At 45.8% G+C, this 23788-nt stretch overlaps 1 long non-coding RNA gene across 1 annotated transcript in view; it reads right to left on the reverse strand.

Annotated features, from left to right (window-relative positions):
• Positions 1-12066: 12066 nt before the first annotated feature.
• The window catches only part of LOC130274107 (uncharacterized), a 139572-nt gene continuing 127850 nt past the window's right edge, over positions 12067-23788 (reverse strand). Inside the window, exon 5 of the long non-coding RNA XR_008844243.1 lies at positions 12067-12215. This is a non-coding gene — a long non-coding RNA (uncharacterized LOC130274107). The remainder of the gene's footprint in view (positions 12216-23788) is intronic.

Here is a 23788-nt window from a genome sequence, read left to right on the forward strand (position 1 = left end):
GTGCTTCTCCTCTATTGCTTGGCCTACCGTGGTTGCAACTCCATGCTCCGCAGCTGGATTGGAAAACTGGAGAAGTTCTTTGCTGGGGTCCGTATTGCAACAACCACTGTATCCACATACGTATCTCAAAATTGGAACCATCTCCTCATCCACTGCCCGGTTTGCCTTCCTTTCTTCAGGACTATGCTGATGTCTTCAGTGAAAAGCATCCAGGAGAACCTTCAGAAGGGATTTATCAGGAAGTCCTCTTCCCGTGCCGAAGCCGGTTTCTTCTTTGTGGAAAAAAAGACGGGTCTTTGCGACCTTGCATCGACTACCGTGGTCTGAATAAAATTACAGTAAAGAAACACTACCCACTTCCTTTAATCTCGGAGTTGTTTGATCGTCTGCGAGGTGCCAAAATCTTCTCTAAATTGGATCTTCGTGGGGCCTATAATTTGATTCATATACGAGAAGGGGACGAATGGAAGACCGCATTTAATACTCGTGACGGTCAATTCGAGTATCTAGTGATGCCATTCGGACTCTGCAATGCTCCAGCAGTCTTCCAGCAGGAGTTTGTCCTGTGTTGTTGTTTAATTGGATGACATGCTCATCTACTCGCCCAATATCCAGTCTCATCACTCTTACCTCCGCCAAGTGTTACAGCGTCTCCGTGAAAATCCTCTCTACGCTAAACTAGAGAAATGTACTGGAAATGTACTGGAAAAATCCAGCCTTCCATTTCTGGGGTATATTATTACCAGTCAAGGTCTTCAAATGGATCCCAACAAGCTGTCCGCACTACTGGACTGGCCTCAACCCACGGGCTTGAAAGCAATTCAGCGCTTCCTTGGCTTCGCCAATTACTATCGGCAATTTATTCCTCACTACTCCACTTCTCCATCGTCTCGCTTACCAAGAAGACTGCTAATTCAAGAGTTTGGACTCCTGAGGCTGAAGAAGCTTTCAAACAGTTCAAACAACCTCATCCTCCTTTACACTTGTCCACTTCCTCCAGAGTTCCCATGGCCGATGATCAAGTGCAGAACTTCGTCTCCATCTGGCAAAAGACTCGTGACTCTCTTCAGCATGCCAAAATCGCAAGCGGACAAGAAAAGACGTCCTCCTCCCGAATTCTCGAAGTGTGGCTGTCTTCCAAGTTCATCCGTTTTAAGGTACCATGTTATAAGCTGGGTCCTCGTTATTTGGGTCCTTACAAAATCAAAAAACTTTTAAACCCTGTAGTTTATTCTCTCCATCTGCCTTCCTCTCTCCGGATCTCGAATTCTTTCCATGTATCCCTCTTAAAACCTGTTATCCATAACCGCTTCTCTAAAAAACTCATCACTCCTACTCCCATCCCTGGTACCTCCGATGTTTATGTTGTCAAAGAAATTTTAGATTCCAAGTTGGTCAGAGGAAACAGTTTTTTTCTTGTAGATTGGGAAGGATTTGGCCCAGAGGAAACATCTTGGGAGCTGCAGGACAACATTCTAGACCGTGACCTTATCCACAAGTTCTTGTCCTCAAAAAAGAGGGGGCTGTGAGCGCATTGTTCCCTTGTCCCTGGCTGCTGGTGGGGCTGGGATTCGCATGGCAGGATGTGCCCGCATGCGAATCCCAGCCAGTCACTCACCTCTCTCCCCTGCTGCTTCCGCTGTGTCTCAGCTCCAGTGCGCGCCGGAGCTAATAAATTTAAGGGGCCAATATGCCCATAATTATTGTGTACACCTGACACCATTCTATAAGTCCATGCACCTCCCACACTTCCCTGCCTGATCTTCAGTGCCCCTAGCCTGATATTAAGCGACCCTTATAGCCTGTAAGCCTTACCCGTGTATACAGACCTTCTGCTAAGTTATTAGACTCCGCACATTTGCCGCCTGTCTTGACCTTCTGCTACGTTTGACTACGCAACTGCCTTATCCTTTGGTACCTTGCCTTGCCCAGCTACCTGTGTGGTCAAGCCATGTCGGGGGTAGTGACCTGGGTGTCGCCTGCCACAGCAAGCCCATCCTGCCCTGCGGTGGGCTCTGGTGAAGACCAGCAGCACCTTAGACTCCGCACAGGTTAGAAAATCCACATCCAGCTTCATTACAGCCTGTTGTCCCACTCATAGAATGTCTTGGAGCATCTCTGCCTGAACTGTTTGTACTTTTCATTCAGTAGAGCACAGATATCGTGGCACGTCTTAACGAGCTCCTTCAAGGTGGAAGGAATGGACAAAAGTATATTTTGCTGACAACTTACTTGAGGCTATCTTCTCGTAAGCCAATATTAATCTGCCCTAATGTTTTAAGCAGTGGATTACCGACTACCTAGGACATCTAGCTGACTACTCAAAAACAGTACAGTAATCCCTCGAGATGCGATGGCCTTGACATAAATTATTTTCAACATATGATGGCCTCTCAGAGGCCATCGTAGGTTGAAAGCAGTATCGACATACGATACTTTTTGTCGGGGCCATCATTAAAATTTGCAGTCCTCCGGTAGCGCTGGCTGCCGCAGCTGCTACCGGACTACCGCTGGGCTATTAAGCAGGTTTACAGTACATACCGGTGCATGCCGGTGCAGCCTCCTTGCGGCGCGCGCATCCTCACTGTCATGTGACGTTGCCGGCCTGCGCCTCAGTCGAGGAGCGCCGCCGGGAGAGGAAGACGTGGAGCTGGTGAGTGCTCATTTGCATGGCAGCGGCGGCGTTAACCCCTCACCCCATGGCAGCGGTGGCATTAACCCCTCACTCCATGGCAGCGGCAGTGTTATCGCTGCCGCGGGGTGAGGGGTCAACACAGCCATTGCCATGGGGTGAGGGGTTAACTTAACCCCTCACCCCATGGCAGCAATAAAACTGCCGCGGGTTGAGGGGTTAACGCTACCGCTGCCATGGGGTGAGGGGTTAACTTAACTCTTCACCCCATGGCAGCGGCAGTGTTAACACCTCACGCAGCGGCAGCGATAAAACTGCCGCTGCCATGGGGTGAAGGGTCAAGTTAACCCCCTCACCCCATGGCAGTGGTAGCGTTAACCCCCCTCTCTTAAGCGCAGCACAAATCCCCAGGCCTGGCCCAAATCCCCACCAGGCCTGGCCCATAGCCCCACCAGGCCTGGCCCAAAGCCCCTCCAGGCCTGGCCCAAAGCCCTACCAGGCATGGCCCATAGCCCCACCAGGCCTGGCCCATAGCCCCACCAGGCCTGGCCCAAAGCCCCACCAGGCCTGGCCCAAAGCCCCACCAGGCCTGGCCAAAAGCCCCACCAGGCCTGGCCCAAAGCCCCACCAGGCCTGGCCCAAAGCCCCACCAGGCCTGGCCCATAGCCTCACCAGGCCTGGCCCAAAGCCCCCACCTCGGGCCTGGCCCAAAACCCCCACCTCAGGCCTGGCCCCTGGTTGAAATTTCATGGACTCAGGAACCAATTACCAGTTTTCCATAGAGATATGTACTCAACATATGATGGTCTCGGGGCTCCGGAACCAATTACCAGTTTTCCATAGACATATGTACTCAACATATGATGGTTTCAAGATATGATGGTCCTCCCGGGACCAATTACCATCATATATTGAGGGACCACTGTAATTTAATCTGCAATAAAATTCTGTTTACACCATGGGATCACAAACTATTTGGCGCTATATACCAGTGGATCACCAAGTGCTGGCAACAGTATGTCCTTAGGAACATTAAGAAACTGTATAAACAGGGAAAAGTGTACAGTATGTAGGATTAGCTCACTGTATTTCTTGCCCAGTAATCGTGTGGGGTGGTTGCAAGAGCGATCACTAGTGGAATCACTTGTAGGCTGCTCATCCCCCACAGGGAGACATGTGACCAACAAGAAATTATTTTTTGATGGGTCAAAAATAACAGTCAAACAGACTTTGTAGGCCGATCGCGGACCCTATTACACAGGGCGATTTTGGACTGTTCAGTAGATAATTGTTTCATTTAATATTGTCCTTAGACTTAGCAAACACTATCAACCCTGAAAGGCAGTGAAGATCTGAGAGTGATATATCAGCACATATAAATTTCCCTACACTGCTGGAAATTCTGATAACTCAATTACAGGATTTCCTGTGTTCTGTGGGGAAGGTTTGGTAATCTAGTTGAATTATTTGTAGCTTTAAAATCTGGACTTGGATCACCAAGAACCACGTTCCTAGCTTCCTACCATGTTCCCGCCATACAGATAAGCTTCCTGATAAAGTCTTCCAGTGACCCCTGGATAGTCGATCTTGGGGGAAATAAGATCTACTATGTTTGACTTGGCCAGATCTATGTTTGACTATGACCACTTATGCTTTACTGCTAACCCCCGCCTCTATAACAATGGATCCTAACTGACATGGAAAAAACACTTTCATATAGCAGTTATATATATATATATATATATATATATATATATATATAAGCTTTAGGCAGTATATGCCAACTTCATTCTAGGCATGTGGTCATTATTATATCTGTTAGCTATAATTTGTAGCCTAAAATGCATATTTTTAGCTACAGACATATATTTACCGGCTAATATTGTTGTACCAATGTGACAAAACTGGAGCGTCTATTCACATCTATGTCACTCATATATTTTGGAAACTTGTCAAAAAAGTATGCCAACATATGCGGTAGCATATTTCTAGTGAGGCCATTGAGTGTTTTGGACTTAACATAGTTACCACGGTCAATTTCCCAATCATATATTGTTTTTTCTTTGCAGGACCCAAAAGTGTGGTCTGCTTTGCTGTTGGTTCAGACACAGAAATTTACATGTATACTTACTGGATATGGATGAAATGTGCTCAATAGTATCCTATTCATTAAACTCAGTAGGCCCACAGGGAGTACATTGCCATACCATATTGACAGGCTGCCTAACGTGGGCGTTTATACCAGCAACGTATTGGCAAAATAAGGTACAAAAAAAATCATTATACGTCCATTGCATATCGCCTAGTGTAGTGTAATAGGGCATGTGTGGAGATGGAATTAAAGGGCTCCACGAACAATCCAGCAATCGCGCATTAGTCAAGCCATGTAATAGGCTCCTTATATTAGTGCCACTCTACTAGATCCGTGCCCATATAATGCACAAGTCTCTACTCATTGTTTTTCATACAGGGTGGTAGTTACAATGTAACAACAATGCTCTATTTACATCCATCTATAAAGAGTTTAGAGTGGAAATTTTTGATCTAAACATCATGTTTGAAGCAGCAGTGGAGCAGTTAATCTGCTAAACCTGTGTGGATGATGTCATGGGCCATACCAGGGAGCGGAGTCTAAGGTGCCGCTGGTTTTCATCAGAGCTCTCCGCAAAGCGGATGGACTTGCTGCGACTCGTTCACATAGGCTGCAGAGGTGTTACGTGGAACAGGTAGGATGAGGCAAGCTCATAGTCTGGACAGGCAAGAGGTCAGGGCAGGCAGCAAAGGAGCATGGTCAGGAACAAAGCTAGGAGGTCAGGCGGCACAGGAGCAAGGTCAGGTCACAAAACAAGAGGTCTGGAACACTGTAGACAACACACAACGCTTTCTCTAGGGTTAGTGAGCACAAAGATCTGGCAATGACAGGAAGGAAGTGTGGGGTTAAATAGACACAGGACCAGACAAGCACCAATCAATGGTGCGCTGGCCCTTTAAATCTGAGGAAGCCAACACGTGCGTGCCCAGAAGCAGCACAGGAGGATGGGGCCGGAGTGAGCTCGCAGCCAGCACATCTGGCTGCAGTGCTACTTGTTACAGTACCTCCCCCTTAGATCTCCCCCTCTTTTTGATCCAAGATATTCTCCAGCTCCCAGGACCTTTCCTCTGGACCAAACCCCTTCCAGTCCACTGGAAAATAACGTCTCCCTCTTACGGTCTTCGTCGCCAGAATCTCCTTAACTTCGAAGACATCAGAAGAACACGGAAGGGGAAACAATATCTTTTTTCGAAAACCGATTGATAACAACTGGCTTGAGAAGGGAGACATGAAAAGAATTTGGAATACATAGGGAGGAAGGCAGACAGAGCTTGTATGAAACCGGATACATTTTTTGCAAAATTTCTAATGGTCCCAGCAATCGAGGGCACAATTTGTAGCTGGGAATTCTGAAATGCATGTATTTGGACAAGAGCCAGACCTTGTCGCCAGGAAAGAAAGTCGGAGGAGGTCTTCTCTTCTTATCTGCCTGAGATTTCAGACGGGAGGAGGCATGAAGCAAAGAACGCCGGGTCTCCTGCCAGATGGACATGAAATCACAAACTTGTTCATCAACAGCTGGTACACCAGAAGAGGCTGAAAGAGGTGGAGGAGAATTAGGAAGATGACCGTAGACTACAAAGAATGGAGACGTCTTCGTGGACTCAGTCTTTGTGGTTGTAGGAGAACTCTGCCCAGGATAAGAGATTGACCCAATCCTCCTGTCAGGCCGAGACAAAATGACGAAGATAATATCTCAGGATTTGATTTACTCCTTCTACCTGGCTGTTGGTTTGGGGATAATAAGCAAAAGAAAAGTCCAGCTTGATTTTTAGACGTGAACAGAGGGCCCGCCAGAACTTGGAAATAAATTGCACTCCACGATCCAAAGCAATGTGAGTAGGAAGGCCATGTAAGCGAAAGATATGTTGAAGAAAGTGTTTCGCCAGCTGAGGAGCAGATGGAAGACCAGGTAAAGGAATGAAATGAGCCATCTTAGAGAACCGATCGACAACCACCCAGATGATTGTATTGTTACAGGAAGGTGGCCGATCGGTGATAAAGTCCATAGCAATGTGAGACCAGGGAGTTTCCAGAATAGGCAAAGGCTGTAAGAGTCCTGCAGGTCTCTGCCGTGCAGTCTTGTTGCGAGCACAGATAACACAGGAACAGACAAAATCTGTGACATCACGTTCTAGGTGTGGCCTGAATGTGTCCCCAGTTCAAAACTCTACGTCCCACTCAGTTGGCACGAAGGATCTCCCAGGTGGAACCTGCTGGAGGTCAACTGAAGCAGCAGAAATCAAACGCTCAGGTGTTACAATATGCCGTGGAGTGGAATCCAGCGCAACCACATCGGAGGACCTAGAAGGGGCATCGGCTCGGACATTCTTATTTGCTGGACGGAAATGAATAAAGAAGTTAAACGTGGAAAAGAAGAGACCCTCTAGCCAACCCAGGGTTCAGGCGCTGTGTAGACTGAAGATTTAAGAGATTCGTATAGATGCTGACTAGATGAGAAGAACCCTCCAATAGATGTCGCCACTTTTGTAAGGCAAGCTTAATAGTGAGGAGTTCCCAATCTCCGATAGTGTAGTTCCTTTCTGCAGGCGAAAAGGTCTTTAAGAAAAAAACCACAGGTAACAGTTTTGCCCTTGGAGGTTTTTTTTGAGTCAAGACGGCTCCAACACCTACAAATGAAGCATCTACCTCCAAAAATAAATTTTTCTCAGGATCAGGTCTTGAGAGGACAGGAGCAGAGGCAAATGCAGATTTTAAATGAGAGAAAGCCTCTTCGGCTTCAGGAGACCAAGACTTGGGATTACAGTTCTTTTTCGTGAGATCCATTTCCAGTTGAGCCCCGGAGTGTGACGTTAAAGCCAAGGAAGACCAAGAAGAAGCTCCGAAATACACTGAGGAAGCATGTAGAACTCAATCCTCTCCTTATGTAAGACTCCTACTTGCATGATGAGAGGTTCAGTGCAGAAAAGCACCATACAATTAAGGTGTTCTATATTGACAGAAAGGCTTAGCAAGATGTTTATGGACCAAGAAAGCAGCAATAAAATCTACTGCGGAACCTGAGGCTGAGGTGAAAAAAGATGTCTTAGAAGAGGTATAGACTTGGACCAGCATGGTCAAACGAGGAGAGGTGGTATTCACACCCAGGGACGCCTCTCCTATGGGCCCTAGGTGTGAGCGTTTCCAAGACGATGTGGACCTAAAGAACAGTCTTTGAGAAAGTGTTCCAGACTGGCACAATAGAGGCATAAATTCTCACTGCGTCAATGGATTCTTTCCTGCCTGAAGTGTTAGCTGAGTTTGATCCACTTGCATAGCCTCTTCGGCAGAAGGCAATGGAGATGATAAAGGACAAACATGGGTGCCAGAGGGGGAAATCGCAGTGTACGGTCAGGTTCTCTCTTAAAACAAAGTTCTACCTGCCTCATGGCAAAATTCACATCAATCTGAGTGGCCAAAAGGATTAGTTCACTTAGGGTAGACGGAGGATCTTGTGCACCGATAGCGTCCTTGATTCTACTAGAATGTCCTTTTTTGAATGTAGCATACAAGGCCTCGTCATTCCAGGCCAATTCTGAAGCTAAGGTGCGGAATTGAACTGCGTAATCATCAAGAGTCCCCTTGGCGGAGATTCAGTAAAGCAGTCTCGGCAGAGGAAGCCCGTGTAGGTTCTTCAAAGACATTGCGGAATTCAGAGAGAAAGGCCTGCAGGTTAGAAGACACTGGATCATTACGATCCCAAAGAGGAGTAGCCCAGGCCAGGGCTTTTCCAGACAGCAGACTGACCATAAATGCCACTTTAGCTCACTGATCTGGAACTGATCCGCAGTGAGTTCCAAATGCAAAGAGCACTGGGTCACAAAAGCTCTACACAACTTGGGATCTCCTTCATACTTCGTAGGCAAGGATAAACAAAGCTTAGATCCGGAAGAAACAGCAGGGCGTGAAGGAGCCTCTGGAACAGGTTGTTGCTTCTGCTGTTGTTGCTGATGAACGGAAAGAAGCTGTTGCATCATAGCAGACAACTGATTCAGCTGTTCCGCCTGACAATCCACTTGTCCTGGCCAGATCTTACTGAAACGGCAGTGGAGCAGTGAATCCGCTGAACCTGTGTGAATAATGGCATGGACCGTACCAGGGAGCGGAGTCTAAGGTGCCGCTGGTTTTCACCAGAGCCTGCTGCAAAGTGGGATGGACTTGCTGCGGCAGGCGGCACCCAGGTTACTACCACTGATATGTCTTGTCCACACAGGCTGCTGAGGTGTTAAATGGCACAGGTAGGATGAGGCAAGCTTGTAGTCTGGACAGGCAAGAGGTCAGGGCAGGCGGCACAGGAGCAAGGTCAGGTCACAAAGCAAGAGGTCTGGAACACTGTAGACAACACACAACAGAAACGCTTTCTCTTGGGCTAGTGAGCACAAACATCTGGCAAGGACAGAAAGGAAATGTTAGGTTAAAAGACACAGGACCAGACAAGCACCAATCAATGGTACGCTGGCCCTTTAAATCTTAGGAAGCTGGCAAGTGCGCGCGCCCTAGGAGGCGGGGGCGCACGCGCCAACAGCAGGCAACAGTGGAGGGGAGAGAGATGCGGCGAGGAGAGTGAGAGTCCGGCTTTTGCATGCAGGCGCATCCCGCGATGTGAACGGTGGCAAAAGCAGCACGGGAGGACGTCTGGCTGCAGCGCTACTTGTGACAATGTTAAATAACTTTGCAAATACACTTTAGTGGTATCATTGTAGGGTCAGCATTGCTGCATGCAGAGACCTTGTATGAGGGCACTTTGGGTCTACATTATGCCCTTTGACTAGCGCTGTGCCTAGCGAGATGCTAATCTCCTTTCGAAGTATTGCAATTAAAAATGGCATGTGATGGAGAGTATCAAGACTTTTCATATTCACAGATTCATATGAGCCTACAGAAGAAATATACAGGCCCATATAATTCTATGGGCACTGTTATTGATGTGTGTCACTTGGCTCTGTAGTTTACCACATTCAGGAAGGCCTTTTATTTTGGTCCTTGCACCAAAAAAGGTTGTCCACCATTAATCTCAAGTACGAGAAAAACTCACATGTATCCATCTGGACATATCATACTGCTATGAATCCAGGCTTAATACATTTGTGTTAGAGGGTGTCAAGTGTGGCAATCTGTCAGCAATTTCCCATCTACACTATCATTGTAGTGATTTCAGTTGTGTGTTTTCTCCCTCCATTCCAGTCCCCTCCCTCTGCATCTCACACTAGGGTTTTTTTTTATTCTTTTTACTCTAAACATTCTTTTATCTGTGTTTTCACCCCTCACCCCTCTGAAATTTCCCAGCTCCCATCCCCCAACAGATCTGTTTGTCAAGCTTGTGAAAGACATGTGTATCCCTTATATATCTCATACCATTCCTTACAAATAGTGCATCTACCGGAGGTACTGCAAACAAGGATGATAAAGCCATTACATGATTTAATGCTCCTTCATTCTGGTAAATTGGGTTTTTACCAATTTGAAGCAGTTCATTTTAAGCTAGGGACCTTTCCATCGTGTTTAATCTGATCAATTTTTTCAGTTTAAAAAAAAAATGTTTTTAATTGGTTTGTTGAATTTCATGTGCTTTATTCATTTTAATATACCGTTCTACTATTCACATTGAAGTTATACTACCAAGATAATAATTGACACACTAGTTGCATCTTATATACTCCATAGAGGACAATTCTAAAATTCTTTGAAATTATCATACTTATTTTGTTATTTCCTATATTTCCTATTAGATATAATATGTATGTATGTATGCATATAAATATATATATATATATATATATATATATATATATATATACAGCTGTCTTGTTCAAAAAATACTCTTTACCCACAGGGGCTCCCAGTCTATATAACTACTGTCATTTCATAAAGGTATGAATGTCAAGCAATTTTCTTTGCGCCAACTAGCATAAGCACATCTGATGCAAACATGGAGTCCCTAGAGAAAGCACATACTAACATTTGGAGAACATAGTACTTCAGTGAGGATGGAGAACATACTAATTCAGTGAGGATGGAGAACATACTAATTCAGTGAGGATGGAGAACATACTAATTCAGTGAGGATGGAGAACATACTAATTCAGTGAGGATGGAGAGCATACTAAGATGTTGCCAGCTCCCTGCTGCCACCTCTGTCCATGTCAGGGACTGTCCAGAGCAGAAGCAAATCCCCAGAGCAAACCTCTCCTGTTCTGGACAGTTCCTGACATGGACAGAGTTGGCAGCAGCGCACATAGGCCCTCATTTACTAAGAGTGGAGTATCGGTTTGTGTTTGACTTTTGCCTTTCTGACCTTTTTTCTCTTGGTATTTACTAATCTGTAAATTTCCCAATCTCCCAGAGAGAGAGAGAGAGAGAGAGAGAGAGAGAGAGAGAGAGAGAGAGAGAAAGAGTAATACATTTAATAAAATAGTCTATCTATCTATACATATATATATATAATTTTTTTTAAACATATATGCATATACACACATATAGATAGATGTATTAAAGTGAGTATATATACAGTAACCCCCCCGACATGCGATGGCCCTGACATATGATCAAATCGACATACGATGGCCTCTCAGAGGCCATCGCATGTCGATGTCAGCATCGACATACGATGCTTTTATATGTCGGGGCCATCGCATTAACTGCTATCCGGCAGCGCAAAATGCTTAAGCTGCTGTCGGATAGCAGTGTAATGTGCCCCAGCAGGTTCACTTACCTATCCCTGCTGCTCCGGGTCCTCTCCGGGGTCTGGGCCTCGCTTTCCGGCGTCGTTATTAAGTAGCTGCGCACGCCGTCCCGCGCACTAACGTAATAACGTCACCAGAAAGCAAGGCCCGGACTCCGGTGAAGATGCGGAAGACGCCGGAGGACCCAGAAGAAGACACTGGAGACCATCGGGAGTGGTGAGGACGCGGTCCGGAGCGGCGGGGACAGGTGAGTATTTAATGCACTTTTTACATTGCACGGATCCCTCAACATACGATGGATTCGAAAAACGATGGGTCGTTTTACCCGAATTACCCGGATGTTGAGGGACCACTGTATTTATTTACTTTTTTATTTATTTTTTTATTCACCATTATTACTGAAACAATAGGGAAAAAAATGTGTTGGAAAGACTCATAAAAATGTGAAAATGAAGCTAAGACGTTGTTTAAAAAATAACTTGTGCAAAAAAAATAAAATAGAATCGCTTGAAAAAGACGAGGCAGGCAAAGGAGCAAACAGCCAGAGATTTTACTCCACTTTCTATAACTTTATACATGCTTTAAAGTGTAGGGTTTTCCCAGAAAATTCACATGATTTTCGGAGTGGTTTTCAGAAAAAACGAGTAATTTTGGATGAAATGTAGGGAACACGCCCCTTTTCCCGAAAACAATGCCCATTTTGTAGGTTTTCTTTTTCACTCAGAGTGATTCAGATTCTGTCTGTTTTTTTTTCTGTTTGTCGTACATTCTGTTGCACGTTCCGTGCTATAGAATTTAGGCACAAAACCTGGCAAAAAGAGTTGGAATCCTGTTAGTAAATGAGGGCCATAATGTTGAATTGTAAAACACTAAACAACTCCCTCTCATAAGTACTGAAAGTAATCTGTTTTTTTTTTTTTTTTTTAAATAGAAATAGAAGTAATTTACAAATCATTTTTTTTCCTGCAATACCTGCAATTGATGGGTTGAGCTGCAATACCAGATACACAAAACAGACGAGGACAGCAATATTCTTTCTTGAGTATTCCCATAAAAACCCTATTGTGTCCAATGGGGCTGCTGGAGGCACAGAACATTATAGGTGTATAAGGTAATATAGACCACATACATTCAGAACCTGTTAACAGCTCTCTTACAGGACATTTGTATAGTGATGTGGTAAGCCTTAATCTAAAATTGCATTAATCCTTTAAGTCCTGGTTCTGAGATGCAGACCTGTTTTTCTAGTGAGGGGTCTGTGCACATGGTGAGTTTTAGGAAGGCCTATAGCTGGTATCTGTTTACATTTGCTTCTGGTGAATACACAAATGCCATTCCAACATTCACGACCTTTTGAACTCTGGATGGTGTCGTTTTTTTCTACTGATCCATGAACTGTGACTGGCCTATACAAATATCTTCCAGCCTACCATAAACGGAACACATGCCTTTTTTTTATTTTAAGGACTGTTCCACACTTGGCTTACTAAACAGGAAGCTATGCTTATAAATCTGCCTGCAGATATTGCAATTTCAAACATATGGCTAGTCTTTGCTACCCACATGTATCAATGAGCCTTGAGCATCCATGACCTTGTTGTCGTTTCACCTGTTGTCCTCCTTTGTACCCCTTTTGGTAGGTACTAACCACTGAATACCGGGAGAGCCAAAACACCACCATTTTGAAGATGCTCTGACCCAGTCATCTAGCCACTACCATTTGGTCCTGGTCCAACACATCAAATGAAAGAACTGACTAACCACTTGCTGCCTAATATACTGAACCCCTTGACAGGTGGCATTGTCATAGAAAAGTATTCAGTTCACCTGTCTTGGCCGATCAGTGTATATATCTAAAGCCTTTGCCCATCACATACAGGAGATGCACTTTTCCATAAGTCATTTCACATTAAAAGGAGAAACTGATCTTGGCACAACGGAAAGAGCACAACGGAAATTTCCTAATATTCATGTTGTTTTGTTTTCTTGTTCTAAGATCTAGGGTCACACGTAGAATATACGCTGCTTATATGACATTGCAGGTGTGGTGGCCCAATACAGGAGTTGTACCCTGTACCCTTGCTGCCCTGTCAGGCAGCCTCCCTGCAGTATGCCCTGGGCCCCCGACACCTGTCCCCTTATGCATATATCATTTCTTCTATATGTTATACTGTAAAATGTACATTAGAGTGTTCTTGCTTTAACCCCTTAAGGACTCAGGGTGTACCTGAGCGGAGAACGAGTTAAACCCCGTGGACCCATAGCTAATGCCGGGCACCACCGATCACCGCCGAAAGTAAAACTATCCCGGCAGCTCAGCAGAGCTGATCGGGACTATTGCGACAGAATCGCGATGTCCCAATCAGCTTACTGGACGATGGGAGGGTGCTCACCTGCCTCCTCCTCAACCGATCGGCGATCTACTGCTCCATGACTGAGCAGAAGGCTAGAGCAGCAGAGCGCCGGTAACATTGATCAATGTTATGCTATGGCATAACATTGAACAGTGTATGCAATCAGAAGATTGCATGGTATAGCCCCCTAAGGGGGCTAAAAAAATAAAGTGAAAAGTGGTAAAAAATAAGAGAATAAATGTGAATAAGCCTCCCCTAATAAAAATTTTAATCACACCCCTTTTCCTATTTTTGTAATAAAAGAATGTAATTAAAAAAATCATTTGTAGGACTACCATGTGCGTAAATGTCCGAACTATTAAAATATAAGGTTAGCTAAACCGCACGGTCAATGGCGTACACGTAAAAAAATATCAAGTATATCACTTCATATACCATAAATATATTAATAAAAAGCGATCAAAAGTACCATCAAAACAAAAATGGTACCTATAAAAACTACAGACCACGGCACAAAAAATAAACCCTCATATAGCCCCATATGCGAGGAAAAAAAAAAAAGTTATAGGGGTCAGAAGATAATTTTAAACATACTAATTTTGGTGCATGTAGTTATAATTTTTTTTAAAGTAGTAAAATAAATAAAATCTACATAAATTGGGTATCCATGTAACTGTATCTGCATTTTTATCGAAAAGTGCACTGCGTAGAAGCGGGAGCCCTAAAAATTAGAAATATTGTGGGGTTTTTTCTTCATTTCACACCACAAATAATTTTTTTGGTTTCACCGCAGATTATGTTATAAAATAAGTAATGTCATTACAAAGTAAAATTGATGCAAAAACAATCCCTTATATGGGTCTGTAGGTGCAAAATTGAACGCATTTTGATTTTTAGAAGATGAGGAGGAAAAAACGAAAATGCAAAAACAAAGATTGTTTTGAGTCCTTAACCCCTTAATGACATAGGACGTATGAGTCCGGTCCCTGTCTATAAAGCGGGGTCCCGGCGCCTATTCACAGCCTATTCTTCCGTCTGCGTCCCTTCTCTGATTGATTGCTCCATGCCTGAGTTACAGGCTGGAGCAATCAACCACCGATTACACAGCTTGTTGTCATGCAACGGCAAGGCAACAATCTGTGTATGCAATCAGCCATTGCAAGCTCATAGGTCCCTTCCGTGTTCAGGGCCGCCCCTCATGACGTCACGCCTGCCCCCTCGTGATGTCACGCCGCCCCTCAACAAAAGTGTATGGGAAGGGGGCGTGACATCACGAGGGGGCAAGCGTGACATCACAAGGGGCAGCCCTGAACACGGAAGCCCGCACACAGCGTTAACTTCTGGACGCTGGTGAGCGGAGCTCCGGAAGCAGGGGAGCGGAGTACCCCTTTAAGGTGAAAATGGGCTTAGTCCTTAAGTGGTTAAGAAATGTTAACATGCGATCACCAGTTGTCATGTGAGTTGTCATGTGAGTTTAACCCTATGAGGTATCTGACCATCTGACCTATGGAACCCCACCAGAGTCTCCCCTATATAGGTCCTGGGAGGAGTCTCTTGACTCTCTTACCTCTTTGAGCTCAGCTCTGAGTCTTTGCTAAGGTCCAGTGCAGTAAAGTCCTATAGTGTGTCTGGAGTACATAAGAGGCCTCAAGTCCATCCTGCAGCCACAAGCCTTCAAGTCCACAAATAAGCTACAGTCACAGCTTAGTCAGTCTCAAGTCAAGTCCAGTCCAGTCACAGTCATCTATTGTGAAGTCAGAGTGGCCTGCATAAAATTTTCCAAATCCACTGCTAGAGATGAGCGAATTGAAGCTGACAAACTCGAATTCGTTATGAATTTCATGAAATATTCGATTTGCAACGAATGCGAATATCGCCGCGATTCTATCACGCAAATCGATTCATTAAATTCAATTTTACAGCGTTCCAGGCTAAAGGAGACCAAACATGGCGGATCCACATGTCACTACATGGGGCAGGGGATTATGGGAGGGCGGGAAAATACGGCGGGAAGGGAGGTAGGTGGGATGACCCTGAATCACATGCGAGATGCAGCCTATCAGCATTCATTGACCCCTGTGATGTCACAGGCCTTGTGGCTGCTCATTTTATGCCATATACGCTGCATACATAGGACATACTCTGTGTCTGTGCGCTGAAGCCACAGCGTTCCACTGCCATCTGCTATTTCCATCAACCTTGTGGACAGAGAGAAGTGAATTGCATTGCTTGTTCTGAATGAGAGGGATTTTTACGCCATACCTCCTGGTCACATTCTTCAGCATTTTATCAGAGAGGCTGATAGTTTCTCGTTGCCTCAAACATATCAACAAGCTTCCTCAACTTCATGAACGTTATATCACAGGAGGCAGGAAAGATTTTTTCAGTGCAATTATGTATATTTTTTCCACAAAAAATCATCTGCTGCTTATACTAATCTGTAGAGGGTATAAAAACCAGTTCACACCATTCTTAAAGGGGTACTCCGGTGAAAAACTTTTTTTTTTTTTTTTTAATCAACTGGTGCCAGAAAGTTAAACAGATTTGTAAATTACTTCTATTAAAAAATCTTAATCCTTCCTGTACTTATTAGCTGCTGAATACTACAGCGGAAATTATTTTCATTTTGAAACACAACTGTCTGCTGACATCACGAGTCCATTTTAGGAACTGTCCAGATATGTTTGCTATGGGGATTTCCTTTTACCCTGGACAGTTCCTAAAATGGACAGAGATGTCAACAGAGAGCACTGTGCTCATGATGTCAGCAGACAGCTCTGTGTCTAATTTCCACTGTAGTATTCAGCAGCTAATAAGTATAGGAAGGATTAAGATTTTTTTTAATGGAAGTCATTTACAAATCTGTTTAACTTTCTGGCACCAGTTGATTTAAAAAAAAAAAAAGTTTTTCACCGGAGTACCCCTTTAACAGTCTGTGACAGAGTGCATTTTAGGGTTTAATCCCCGTTTTTTTTTTTTATTTGTGGTGCTGCACTGTTGTGTCCTGCTGCTGTGCAAAAATACGTTTTTTTTCAGTGGACTGTAGTGCATTTGTCTGCCCTCATACTTGCATAACACATACCTACATCAAAGCAGTCTACTATTTTGTATCTGTAACAAGTCTAGATACTGGGAAAGTCCTGGCAAAAGTAATCACTGGCTGGTGTTTTACAAAAATAGAGTTTTCTCTATTTTTCTGCCCTCATACGTGCATACCACATACGTACATCTAATAAGTGTACCATTTTGTACCTGTTAATCTGTCAAGGGCCTACATACTGTGAAAGTCCAAGCAATAGTACTCCCCGGCTGGTGTTTTACAAAAATACTGAGTTTTTTTGGCATATTGTTGCACATTTTTCTTCCCTCATCAGTGCACACTGCACACATACATCTAATTAGTGTACCATTTTATACCTGTTAATCTGTGAAAGGCCTACATACTGTGAAAGTCAAGGCAACAGTACTCACTGGCTGGTGTTTTACAAAAATACTAAGTTTTTTGGCGTATTGTTGCACATTTATTTGCCCTCATCAGTGCACACCGCATACGTACATCTAATTAGTGTACCATTTTGTACCTGTTAATCTGTGAAAGGCCTACATACTGTGAAAGTCAAGGCAACAGTACTCACTGGCTGGTGTTTTACAAAAATACTGAGTTTTTTGGTGTATTGTTGCACATTTTTTTTGCCCTCATCAGTGCATATCGCATACGTACATCTAATTAGTGTACCATTTTGTACCTGTTAATCTGGGAAAGGCCTACATACTGTGAAAGTCCAAGCTAAATTACTCACCGGCTGGTGTTTTAAAAAAAATACTGAGTTTTTAGGCATACTGTAGCGCATTTTTCTGCCCTCATCGGTGCATACTGCATACGTATATCAAATTAGTGTACCATTTTGTACCTGTTAATCTGTGAAAGGCCTACATACTGTGGAAGTCCAAGCAACAGTACTCACTGGCTGGTGTATTACAAAAATACTGAGTTTTTTTAACGTATTGTTGCGTATTTTTTTGCCCTCATACGTGCATACCACATACGTTCATCTAATAAGTGTACCATTTTGTACCTGTTAATCTGTCAAGGGCCTACATACTGTGAAAGGACAGCCAAAAGTAATAACCTGCTGCTGTTCTAGACAAATACTGTTTAAAGAGTAGTGAAGTATTGTAATACCCTCATATACGCACTAAGTATGTCAGGCAGAGAAGTGCCAGGATGTGCACAGAGGAGTGGCAGAGGCCTAAATACTTCAGGCAGAGGTCGCAGCAGACTAGGGGCGAGTGGCAGCAGGAGTCGCAGTGAGAGGCCTGAGCTCCCGTTATCAGCTAGTGGTCGTGTCTCGACCAGCAACCCATCTGCCGTCGTCGATTGGTTAACACACTCATCCACTTCATCACAAGTGACATCTGACACCCCCAGTCAACAGTTGGAGGGTTCCTCACACACAACCCTCAGTTGGCATGGCCCGGGAGCAGTCCCTGTCCTCCCATTGCCTCTGTCCTATGCTGTTCCCTCTCCTACAGAAGTATCTTATGCTGTGGGTTCAGCTCCACTATTCACTGAGGACGATCTAATAGAGGACAGTCAGCAGCTACTGGCCAGCCAAGAAGGGGAGGAGACATGCGCTGCTTGCTCCGGTAGGCGGCCAAGTAGTGATGAGGAGAGTGACTTGGAAGGTGGTGTTACCAGGGTTCAGGGTCCTGAAGCAGACACTGTTGGGGAACATGAGGAGGACATCAGTGATAAGAGGACACTTGTTGATGATGATGAAGCTGATCGCAATTGGGAACTGGGTGCAGAAGGGGCTGCATCATCATCAGGAGAAGAGATTTGCAGGTTGCCCTTGAGGCAGCAGCTGAGCCAGCAAGGCGGTAGCATGGTTGGCAGTCAGCATGGTGGCAGAAGGGGAAATTCTGGAGCCAAACGTGCTCGGGGAGACCACCTGCTTCGTGGCAGCCTACCTTTCCGCGAGGTAGTGGAACAGGGGTTCCTGGAGACGGCGCAAGTTGCAGTCAATTAGTGCGGACTGTAGGTGGGAAAATCAGCTATTCGGTGGTGTGGCAGTTTTTCATCAGGCATCCAGAGGAGGTTCACATAGCCACATGCAAGATATGATGGCAGAAGGTGAAGCGTGGCCAGGGTCCCAATGTTGGCACCACGGCCCTGCATCAACACATGCTTCGCCACCATAAAGCGGCCTGGGAGAACCATGGCTCCGATGTAGTGGTCCAGCCTGCTGCATCACCCAGTGGCCAGCCGCTCCCTCCTTCAGCCAGCCAAGGCTCCACCACCTAAGGCGAAGGGAGCTGTGTGTCAAACCCTCCTTCTGTCACTCCAGATGCTCCTTCTCCCACTTTAGGTCAGCTATTCCGCCAACAATCCATCGGCAAAGCCATGTCCAAGAGACAATAGTATGCGCCCACTCATCAAACGGAGCAGAAGTTGAATGTGCTCCTGTCTAAGTTGCTGGTGCTGCAGTCCCTCCCTTTTCAAGTGGTGGACTCTGAACCTTTCAGAGAATTGATGGCTTGTGCCTAGCCGAGGTGGAGAGTCCTAAGCCATCATTTCTTTGTGAAGAAGGCAGTACCAGCCCTGCATAATTTTGTACAAGAGAAGGTGGGCCAGTCCTTGAGCCTGTTGATGTGTTCAAAAGTGCACGGCAGCGCCGATGTGTGGAGCTGTAACTACGGGCAGGGACAATACATGTCTTTTACGGCCCACTGGGTAAATGTGGTTCCTTCACAGCCACAACAGCAACTTGGACAGGTCACACCGCTTCCTCCTCCACGCTCTCACTCTCAGGCAGTTGGTCCTGTGACAGTGTGCGACTCCTCCTCCTCATCCTCCACCGTGTGCTCGGCCTCTACTGCACGTACAAATCTCAGTGGCCCTTCATCGTACCATGTGTGTAGGGGGCGACGGTGTCACACTGTTCGGAGTCACACAGGGGAGGAACTGCAAAAATTAATTCGTAAAGAAATCCGAGTATGGCTTACTCCACGAAATCTAGAAATGGGAACCATGGTGACCGACAACGGGAAGAACATCATGACCGTGCTGCGACAAGGAAGTGTGGAACATGCGCCCTGCATGGCACACGTGTTCATTCTGGTTGTCAAGCACTTCCTAAAGTCTTCACCCCATTTGCCAAACATCCTAACAATGGGAAGTAAACTGTGCATGCACTTCAGTCACTCGTACACCGCAAAGCACAGCCTCCTTGATCTGCAGCGTCAGAACGGTATCCCACAACATAGTTTTATTTGTGATGTTGCCACACATTGAAATTCCACCCTCCATATGTTGGACAGACTATATGAACAAAGAAAAGCCATCACCAATTTCTTGATGATCCAAGCAGATAGGGGTACTCCCCTGTGTAACTTCAATGTAAACCAGTGGCAGCTCATATGTGACACCTGCCATTTGCTGAGGCCCTTTGAGGAAGCCACATTATTTGTAAATTGCCTGGATTACGGGATGAACGACATAATTACACTCCTACATTGCCTACAACAAATGATTGAAACGATGTTGCGCCTACATCTCACGGCTACATGAGCCCTGTGGGGGCTGAACTGGATGAGAAGGATGAGGGGCAGAGTTGAGCACAGTTTAGGTTGGATGAGATGGCCGGTGTTTCTAGTCATCGGACAAGAGAGGAGGAGCATGATCAGCTAGAGGAGCTAGAGGGTTATTATGAGGAAGGCAAGACAGAGGACCCAGACACATCGTGGCAGTATGCAGTGGAGATGGAGGCAGGGAGTTCCTCTGAGTCACTGGCGCAAATGGCACGATGCATGCTCAGTTGCTTGCGTAGTGACCCCTGAATTGTCAAAGTTCATCAGCGGTGATGACTTCTGGCTCTCGCTCTTATTGGACACTCGCTACCGTCACAGAGTGGGGGCCTTTTTTACACCCACTGAGAGGGAGGACAAACTGAACTACTACAGAGAGATCCTACGTAGTCAGTTGGCCGATGCCTATCGGCAACATGGTCCATCCACTCGCTGGTCTGACTCGGGGGCCCTCTGCGCTCACCTTCCACTGCCATGGCTGCTGGGGAAGGGAGGGGTGGCAGGAGCAGTAGCAGCTCCATTATCAACAGCCTAAGTCTACAGTCGGTGATGAGTACCTTTCTTCACCCGCATAGAGAAGCAATTCATCAGCAGCAGGTAGAAATGGAGCAGGACCTGAACCAGTAAGTGGTGGCATACCTTGACATGGCCATGCCAACAAACCTTGAAGATCCGCTGGATTTCTGGGCAGCCAAAGTTGATTTATGGCCGCAACTACAAGAGTTTGTCCTGGAAAAGCTGTCCTGCCCGGCCAGTAGTGTGCTATCAGAGCGGATGTTTAGTGCGGCCGGGGCCATAGTCACCCCAGGGCGAACGCTTCTGTCCATGAAAAATGTGGAGAGACTGACCTTTGTGAAGATTAATCAGGCATGGATCAGCCAGGATTTCTACCCACCAATGCCAGATGCCTCAGAGTAGATTGAACATGCTGCTACACCAACACTTCGCAATTATGGTTATGAAAGCCTCTTGGGTTATCAATTAAGGTTATGAAACCCTCTTGGGTACTGTGAATGCATGCTCCTGACTGATCCTGTGTATTTCATGAACTACTTGCCTCACTGATGCTTCTGGCCTTGGGCTTTTGGATTGTTGGATGTTTAGCAGTAGCTAAATACATGCTTAAGGACATAGGGCATACCTGTACGCCCTACGCCCGGTCCCAGTGTTTAAAACGGGATCACGCAGTGACCCCGCATCACACCGGGTCGGTCCCAGCTGCTAATCGTAGCCGGTACCCTGGGCTAACAGCGCGCGGCATCGATTGTTGTGCCGCCCACTGTTAACCCTTCAGACGCGGTGATCAAAATTGACCGCCGTGTCTGAAAGCGAAAGTAAACGCTTCCCGGCAGCTCAGTCGGGCTGATCGGGACATCGCGATAAAATCGCGATGTTGCGATCAGCTGGGATGCAGGTGGAGGTCTCCTTAGCTGTCTGCGCGGCGTCTGATCGTCGATTGATTGCTCCAAGCCTGAGCTACAGGCTTGAGCAATCAAGCCCCTATCTCACTGATCCGTGCAAAGCTGTGGCTTTGCAGGGATCAGCATTGGAGATCAGTGTGTGCAGTGTTATAGCTCCCTATGGGAGCTATAACACTGCAAAAAAAAAGTGAAAGAAAAAAGTTAACAAAGGTTATTTAACCCCTTCCCTAATAAAAGTTTGAATCACCCCCCTTTTCCCATAAAAAAAATAAAAACTGTGTAAATAAAAATAAACATATGTGGTATCGCCGCGTGCAGAAATGTCCGAACTATAAAAAGATATTGTTAATTAAATCGCACGGTCAATGGCATGCGCGCAAAAAAATTCCAAAGTCCAAAATAGTGTACTTTTGGTCCCTTTTTATATCATGAAAAAATTAATAAAAAGTGATCAAAAAGTCCAATCAATACAAAAATGGTACCGATAAAAACTTAAGAACACGATGCAAAAAATGAGCCCTCATGCCGGCCTGTGCGCAGAAAAATAAAAAAAAGTTATAGGGGTTAGAAGATGAGAATTTTTAACATATAAATTTTCCTGCATGTAGTTATGATTTTTTTCCGAAGTATGACAATATCCAACCTATATAAGTAGGGTATCATTTTAACTGTATGGACCTACAGAATAAAGATAAGGTGTTATTTTTACCGAAAAATGAACTGTGTAGAAACAGAAGCCCCCAAAAGTTACAAAATGAAATTTTTTCTTCAATTTCGTCGCACAATGATTTTTTTTTTCCGTTTTGCGGTGGATTTTTGGGTGAAATGCCTAATGTGACAGCAAAGTAGAATTGGTGGCGCAAGAAATAAGCCATCATATGGAATTTTATGTGCAAAATTGAAAGCGTTATGATTTTTAAAAGGTGATGAGGAAAAAATGAAAATGCAAAAACGGAAAAACCCTGCGACCTTAAGGGGTTAATGCGAATTTCAACATTGATCTTTAAATGTAAGGTGTTATGAAACCCTCTTGGGTACTGCGAATGCCTGCTCCTGACTGATCTTGTGAATTTCATGAACTACTTGCATCACTGATGCTTCTGGCTTTGGGCCTTTAATTTTTGGATGTTTGCACTAGCTATATACTGTATTTATTGGGGTATACCACGCACCGGCCCATAACACGCACCCTCATTTTACCAAGGATATTTGGGTAAAAACAGTTTTTTACCCAAATATCCTTGGTAAAATGAGGGTGCGTGTGTGTGCATGCGTATACCCCGATACACCCCCAGGAAAGGCAGGGGGAGAGAGGCCGTCGCTGCCCGCTTCTCTCCCCCTGCCTTTCCTGGGGTCTAGAGCCCTGCTGCCGCCACTTCTCTCCTGCTGGCTATCTGCGCCGCTGCCCGTTCTCCCCCCCTGACTATCGGTGCCGGCACCGATAGCCAGGGGGAGAGAAGGGGCAGCGGCACCCATTGCCGGCGCCGCTGCCCCATTGCCTCCCCCATCCCCGGTTGTATAATTACCTGTTGCCGGGGTCGGGTCCGCGCTGCTTCAGGCCTTCGGTGTGCGTCCCATTCGTCATTGCGTCTCGCAGCGCATAGCAACGACGCAATGGGTGCCGCTGCCCCTTCTCTCCCCCTGTCTGTCGGCGCCGCTGCCCCATTGCCGGCGCCGCTTCTCTCCTCCTGGCTATTGGCCCTTGCAATGGGGCACCGGCACCGAGAGCCAGGGGGAGAGAACGGGCAGCGGCACCGATAGCCAGGGGGAGAGAACGGGCAGCGGCACCGATAGCCAGGGGGAGAGAAGGGCCTGCAGCAGGGCTCTAGACCCTAGGACAGGCAGGGGCAGAGAAGCCAGCAGCGACGGCAGGTCTCTGCACCTGCAAAGCCGCTGCAGTTCATTGATTTAAAGCGCTTGCTTTAAATCATTGAACTGCAGCGGCTTATCGGCGTATAACACGCAGGTAGACTTTAGGCTAAACATTTTAGCCTAAAAAGTGCGTGTTATACGCCGAT

This window comes from Hyla sarda, chromosome 5, assembly GCF_029499605.1.
Source record: "Hyla sarda isolate aHylSar1 chromosome 5, aHylSar1.hap1, whole genome shotgun sequence".
Taxonomy (NCBI): domain Eukaryota; kingdom Metazoa; phylum Chordata; class Amphibia; order Anura; family Hylidae; genus Hyla; species Hyla sarda.